Here is a 7,927-nt window from a genome sequence, read left to right on the forward strand (position 1 = left end):
TTCTTTCTCGCTGGACTGTGAAGCATATGGGAAGAGGGATGGTGGTGTTTACCTCGCACCCAGCATCTCGCTCAGTGTCCAGTACAGAGCAGGTGCTTAATAAACGCAGTATGAATGAAGGATGGTAAACAAAGACTGACTTCCATTGCCTGGACGTTTCTTGAAGCAGCTTTTGGTTTCACTTTTAAGGGCTCCCTGTAAAGCACTGTTTTGCTGTGACACTTGGTGGAGCCTTTGCTGGGTCCTTGGAAACTTTCCTCTCTGTTTCTTATTTTCCTGTTTCCAAGTCCTTGGCTGCAGACTTCCATCTTGTCCTGTGTCCCTGACACCCCCTTCCCCCTTGGAGACTTCAGTGTGCCAATTTCTTGGGTTGACATGGTTCCTATTTCCCTGCTTTCCTGCTGCTGAGCCTTCTCTATGCTGGTCTGAAGAGATCCCTTAGTTCCCCACTCACAACTCACTCTTTCTTTTTTCCCAGACACCCCTACAACAAGCCCTTCTGTCCCAACCCCCACTGCCTCCAGGCCTCCTTCTGCCTGCCAGGAATTTCCACAGCAGCTGAGAGGTTAAGTAAGTTAGCAGCAGAAATCAAATCTGGCTGACTTAAACCAAAGGGACTTTATTGGATGCCTGCTGGGTAGCTCTTGGAATAAACTGGGTGGAAGACCAGGCCTGGAAACAACAGATCAGGACCCAGGACGTGCAGACCTCCTGCAGCAGGAACCAAACCCACCTCGCCTGGCAGGTGTGACAATGAGTGACCTCCACTTGTGCCTCCATCCCTGATGCTCCACTCAGGAGTCAGGCAGGGAGAGCATGTGGACTTCCCAGGGCCCTGGGCCAGCCCTAGGCTGTGGGAGGTGGGCACTTTTATTGACAGTTGCCCCTAAAATACACACAGTGTTGTAGAGTTCCTTTGCAGGAAATACAGATGTTGTTAGAAAAGAGAGAATGCTGCATGGTGGCCAAAAAACAAACAAATCAAATCAAACATCCCCATAGACCTCTCATGGATTTGAAGGATATGAGGGGAAATCTGACACTGGGCTGAGGCAGAGGGTGGGTGAGAGGCCCCAAGCATCCTAACGCCTGGTTTCCAGTTTCTTTTCATACCTGAAATACTGAGAATCCATCGGAGATGAAAGGAGATGACATAAATGGCACCTGAGGTGCGAAAGAAGGTGTCTGGACGCTGGTTCATCAGGTCACTGGGTCAGAACCTGCACCACAGCCTGGGCAATTCACCGACCTCTCTGGTCCCCATTGCTTCATGTGTAAAATGGCAGTTTTAGACTAGATGATGTTGAGGACACCTTCCAGCTGTGAAGTCCTCCCCAAGGCTTGCCAGTTTTGCTTGATGCACGAGGAAACAGGCATTTAACATTGTAGAAGGTGATGTGATTTTGCAAAACACTGGTTCTCAGGTATGAGGTATTTACAAAGGCAGTTTGGAGGGAGAGCTGAGGCTGTTTCACAGATGATGACAGCAATGTAGCTCACACGTCAAGCACTTACTGTACGCCAAGTATTTCTCTATGCACACTCATATGTCAATTCATTTGATCTCCACAATGATTCTGTGAAGTACATACCCTTATGACTTCCATCTTACTGATGAGGAAACTGAGGCAAAAAGAGGCTAAGTCACTTGCTCAAGGTCCCAGAACTTGCAAGTCCAAGAGCTGATTCAGACCCAGGGGCCTGTGGCCTCCAGCACAGCTCATGGCCTCTCTGACCCAAACTAGCCAATTAAAACACAGACCACAAAAAACATGCTATTGTCTGGAAAAGCCGTGTAGTTTGCTTCCCCCCTCACCACTTAACTTTGTTAAATTATCTGGAAATGTCTGTCCACATGTAGCAGTTTTTGCACAGCTACTCAACCCTTCACCGGACTTTCCTGTCTAAACATAATCACCATCTCATTTGCCTTCAAAAGCCAAACTTTAGTGTTAGGTCAGTGGCATCTCTTTCAAAAGAAGTCTAAAAAATTTTTTTTTCAGAAAATAAAGTAGAAAGACCAGTTTTATTCCGTAGCAGAGTCTATTTTATTTGCACTACCATCAGTAATGACCCCAGAGGATTCTCTTCCAGTGTGTGCAGCTTGTAACTGCTTCACTACCCAGATTAGTCAGTGGAAGAATTCCTCCTTCTCCACTGAGTCCAAATCTCATTATACTGCTTGGGCCCAGCTACTAATTGCTGATATTCTGGACTTGCCAAATGCATTTGAAGAAATGCATGTGGGTGGGAACCTGTATTTTCCTCTTGGTAGATTTGATTGTACTTAATGACCTTTCCCATTGGGCCTGGCCCTTGTGCTTAAATCCATAGCAAAAATAGCCCTTTATAGAATGATTGTTTCTCAGAGCTGGACGGATGCTTGGAGGCCTTCTGGGCCAACTTCATTTGGACCCACAGGAAGCCAAAGCCCAGGAGTGAAGCGTCACGCAATGGCAGAAAGAGCCTGAGCCGGGAGGTGCTGCCGGCAGGACAGGGGCAGGACAGGGCCACGCCCAGCTCTCCTGCATGGGTCACGGCCACACCACTGACACGATGGTCTACCCATAGCTGTGTCCCACAAGCTCTGGTGCTTACTTAGTATCGTTCTTTAAGTCAACCCTGTTTAAAACTTTAATGCATTTATTTTAAAAGATTTCTTTAAATAGAAAATGAACACTTGTCACAAAATAAGGCAACCCTTTAAATGAAATCAATGCAGACAAAGTCGTGTTGTTAACTTCGAGCTGTCCACAGCTGCCTTTGTTAGAAAGGAAGATGAGCAAGCCCCGGGAAGTGCTAAAGACACGTAACACCTAACGAGACGTTGCCTCCGACTACTCAGAAAGATGAAAGCAAGTTGAAAGGGACTTTCTCATGGTGAAGTTTACTGTTATTGTTTACTGTTATTTAACACCCTCTTTCCCAGCAACCGTGTTCCACTCGTCAGTCTGTAGGAAAGGAGAGAACACAGGAGGTGGACAGATTGGTTCCAGGGCTGGTTGTGCCACTTCCCCATGTACGGCCTTGAGCAAGCAAAGGGACCTCCCTGCAGTGCAGTTTCCTGAGCTGTAAAATTCCATGTTAGTGCCCACCCCACGGGGTTGGGCAATGAGGATGGGGGCGACATTGGCATTGGCACCTGTTAATTACCTCCCTACTTTGACTCCAGCTGATGCAATTTCTGCGGAAGACACACTAAAAGGATTCAAAATTCACTCTTGTTTTTCCAGTATGACTTTTAGTCATCAAAGAAAGGCAGGAGAGAAGCTTTGACTGCCACACCGGCACTTCTGTCTGAGTGGCTTCCAGTGACGTCGACAGCTGCATCCTCATGGAAGAGGAAGTTGAAGGCTGTGTCAGCTCTCAGGAACACTTAGTGGGAGAAAAATGAGCTTTTCCACACCCACACATGTTTAAGAGCTTATATTCTCATTTAATACCCAGCAGTCCTTTCTCACCCATGGCATTAGTGGCTCCAAATCTCCTATGCAAGGATATACGAACACGAGACTTTATGTGGAAAATAGGGAAAGGGGCCAAGGCAGAAACGATCTGGGGAAAAATTTCACACACACAAATAAAATAGAACAGCAGAATCAATATACCCTTTCATGTCAATGAGAATATTTATGATCTCTTTAGTTACAGCACTGTGGCATCCTATTAATTTGTTCCATCTGTCGTTTGTAAATTTGTCTTCTTTGTTTGCAGAAAGGCAAAGAAAATTTGATTCCTCCAAATTTTTGGTGATTTAAAAAATTTTTCTGATTTATAACTGTTGAATCCCACCTCCCGGGTCTATAATTAGAGACAGAACAATCCCAATGTGTAAGATGGTGCGAGCAATGAGTAACCTTCTGTATGAGTTAGCTATTGCTGCATAACAAGCCACACCAAAACTTAACAGGTTAAAGCAACAGCCACTTATTTAGCTCATGATTCTGTGGGACAGCAGCTTGGTCTGGGCTCAGCTGGGTGGTGGTTTTGGTTTCAGCTGGGCTCCCACATGCATCTATGGGCAGCTGCAGGTCAGGAAGGCAGATCTACTTTGAGGTATGAGTTGCTGATGTGCTAGAAAGCCTTGGCTTCCTCTATGGGTCTTGTCCTTGATGTGCCTTGGACATCACTCCATCAAGCTAGCCCAGGATAGTTCACATAGCAGAGGAGGGTGGGAGAGGGGACAGAGAGGGGAAGAGAGAGAGAGAGAGAGAGAGAGAGAGAGAGGCCTCTTGGTGCCCAGGCTCTGAACTGGCCTTCTGTCACTTTCACCATGTTCCGTCAGCCAGAGCAAGTCAGAGGTCAGCGCAGATTCAAGGTGTGGGAACTAGACTCTACCTCTTGCTGGGAAGAGCTACCAAGTCATGATGCAAAGGGCATGGGGACAGGGAGGCCATTCAATGGGGCTGCTGATGCAACACATCTCCACACCTGCTGCGGAGATGTTTCTCAAACTCTGTCCTGAATCCCCAGATTCACCAGGTTGTGCCCTGCCTGTTGGAGCAGCCCGGCCGCCAGAGCCCCTGGGAACCCAGTTACTCTTGTCCCCATGCTACCGTGCATCTTGCTGTCTCCTAGCTCACTCCTTCTTCCCTCCTTCTCACAGGTATTTCTGGCTGGTCCCACACTCCTTAAACCTCAGAGCATCTCTGGAAGGCCACCCCAAACCTGGAGGCAGGAACCAAGGCACAGGAATGGGAAGGAGACTCACAATTCACTGTTAACTTTTTGGTTCTCATTTGAATTTTTAACAGGTGCATCTATTACCTCAACTTAATAATAATGACATTTTATTGCGCCCTTCCTACCAACTCCTAGCCAGATGTTGTGCTGAGTGCTTGACCCACATCACTGATTCATCTCACAGAACAGACAGTAACCTCAGTTAGCCTCGTTTCACAGAGATGTAGAGAAGATGAGCCACCCACCTGCCACCACATAGCTAAAAGTCAGCAGAGCCAGGATTTGAACCAGGACACCTGGCTCTGGAGTATACGGCCCTCGCCGCCACACCTGCTGCCACTTCACGGTGTCTACACCTGATGTCTCCACTTATTCTCCACGCACCTCACGTACCAGCACAAGCTGGCTTCTGCCCTGATTAGCCCACGAATGGAGTTCTCGCCAAGGTCTCACATAACCTCCTTGTCACTGAACTGACTGCACACTTCTCTGTCCACCTTTTGGTTGGCTTTTGGGCAGTGTCAGTTTCTGTTGGCCACATCTTGCTTCTCAGAACACACTGCAACTTTGGATTCTCTGATATCACACCTTCTGGCCATCCTACCTCATCTCCATCACCTTTGCAAACACTCTCCTCCTCCTCCTCCTCCCAGGGCTCTCTTCTAGGCCACCTGTCCTTTCACTCTATACCCCCTGGGCAACCTAATCCAGTCACATGACATCAACGATCATAAACAGCCGACGCCTCCCAAACCTTCACCTCCATCCTGAGCCTCCTACGGTATCTCTTGCTGCCTTTCAGGCCTCTCCATTTGCTGTCCCACAGAGAACTCATGATATCTAGAATTAACTTGACATCCCACCCCCCTCCACCACCAGCAGCACCTCCTCCCTTTCCTTCATGGTCCACTATTCAGGAAAGCACCACCCAAGAAAACAAACCAGAAATCTGAGGGTCAGCTTCTTTGAAGGTGGGCATTGCAGAGGGGTGGCAGATGGGCAGGTGCGTGCACCACCTGAAGAAGGCAGCTTCCCCCCAGCTGCAGGGCAGGCTGCTGCCAGGCCAAGATGTAGCTTTGGGTGGCTTGGCCTTTGGCCTTTTAGAGGAAATCCAAAAACGGGCATTATTATGTGAAATGACCTGATTTTTAAATGCTGGCTACTAATTCAAGTAGTGTAAAAGTACTGCACAGGTCACATCTCCTGCTGCCCACGTGTGTGTGCGGGCTTCCACCTCACACCTGCCACTACCCACGGCTTCCGGGGCCATTCTGAGCCAACTTCTGCATCTCTGTTTCCAGCCTGACCTCTCTCTTCAGCTCCAGACCCACAAGTCCAGCTGCCTCTGTAGACACCTTGTACTCAACACGTCCAGCTCTACAGCCCAGTGTAACCATATTCCTTCTGCTCTTCCAGAGAAACTGGGAATCTGGATTTGCATGGAACATCATCAATTTTTAAAATTCGTCTTAAAGAAAAAACAATTCAGGTGAAAAAGTACTTTTCCTTGGGTCAGACTTGACATAAGGGCCACCACGCCGCCACCCCTGATTTAATGTGAGCTGTCTGCCCATCAAGCACCGTGCTCAGTACTCCCCAGACATGATCTCAACTGATCTTGGCCAAGACCCCACAGGGTGTTTGTTTTTATCCATATTCCCGTGTTTCAGATGAGGAGGCAGGGTCAGCAAGGCTAAGTAACTCACCAGGAAGTAAGACAACTAGTTAGTGGAGCTTATTTCTGAGGGTTAAGTATTTTTGCTCAAGTTTATTCTCCCTAAAGTTTGATAGTACAAAGTTGTACTTCTCTGTCATTCATTTTAAGTACCATTTCTATTTCCAGTCTCCATTTCTCTCCCAGCAGGAGTGATTTATGATTGAAGTACACAACCACCAAAATTGTCGTGATTATAAAAAGCTCTACTCATGCAGGCTAAGATTGCTAATAAGAGAAACTCTTGCTTGTATCACTGTCTCTTAGCTCACTCTTCCTTCCTCCTCACAGGTATTTCCAGCACATTCCACTCTCCTCTAACCTCAGAACGCTCGGGTGAGCTGAAAGACACCACTTCCCCTCAAGTCACCACCCTGCCTTTCCGTCCTCGGCTGGAGGGCTATCCTGCTGACCAGCGCTCTTCTTGGAGATCACTGAATCCACACTAATCCTGCATGAGAGGTCTCTGTGGGCACATGAACAGGGAGGGACTTGGTGGCCCTGTGATTTCCCTACTGAAATAAAAAGCCAGATACAAGACTTCTGCATCTGTGAAGATGAAGTGGGTATGCTTTTCCCTATTTCTCCCACAAAGTACAGTTAAAATCCCTGAACGTTATATATAAAACAAACAAGAGGACTCCTCTGAAAGGTGGAGAGAAAAGGCAGACCAGCTAGGGAACTTGGGACCTGAGGAACACGGGGTGGTGAGTTCTCTGGGATATTTGTTTTGCTTTTACATCCTAGACTTGATGCTGAAGAAGCTAGTAATCCACAAATGCTACAGGCTCAGACAGAAAAAAAAAAAAAAAGCAAAAACAACAGAGGCCTGCTCTTCCTAGCCAGAGGACCAGGAAAAGGAAAGCTGAACAAGATAAAACTCTTACAGAAAATAACTGCTTTATACCACTCAAATATCACAGGAAAAAACAAAACAAAACAAACAAAAAAACACCCACAGCCCACACCCACACTGGTATGGTTTTAATGTGTTCTCCAAGAAACATGTGTTGCAAACTTAATCCCCAAAGCAACAGTGTTGGGAGGTGACGCCTAATGGGAGGTGTTTAGGACATGAGGGCTCCACTTTCGTGAATGGATTAATGTGGATTCTAAAAGGTCTTAAGGCTGCAAGTTTGATCTCTTGTTCTCTATTGCCTTCTCTTTGCCTTTCTATCATGGGATGACTTAGCAAGAAGGCCCTTGCCAGATGATGGACCCTTGATCTTGAACTTCCCAGCCTCCAGAACTGTGAGCTAAAAAATTTCTGTTTATTGTAAATTATCTATCTCAGGTATTCTGTTATAGCAGCACAAAATAAAAAACTAAGACACACACTGACAAAGGCTGGGAAACCTGGCTTCCACCCCCACCTGGGAGTAATGAAGTAGTGTCCCCTTGTCCCTTTTGCCAGAGTAGTTTCAGAGAAAGCCAGGTAAAACAGAATGTTTAAAACCAGAGTCTGATGACATACTATAACAATGACCAGGTTTCAGCAGAAAATCACTTATCTTATCAAGAAACAGAAAG

This window comes from Galeopterus variegatus, unplaced genomic scaffold (assembly GCF_000696425.1).
Source record: "Galeopterus variegatus unplaced genomic scaffold, G_variegatus-3.0.2 Scaffold415, whole genome shotgun sequence".
Lineage (NCBI taxonomy): Eukaryota > Metazoa > Chordata > Mammalia > Dermoptera > Cynocephalidae > Galeopterus > Galeopterus variegatus.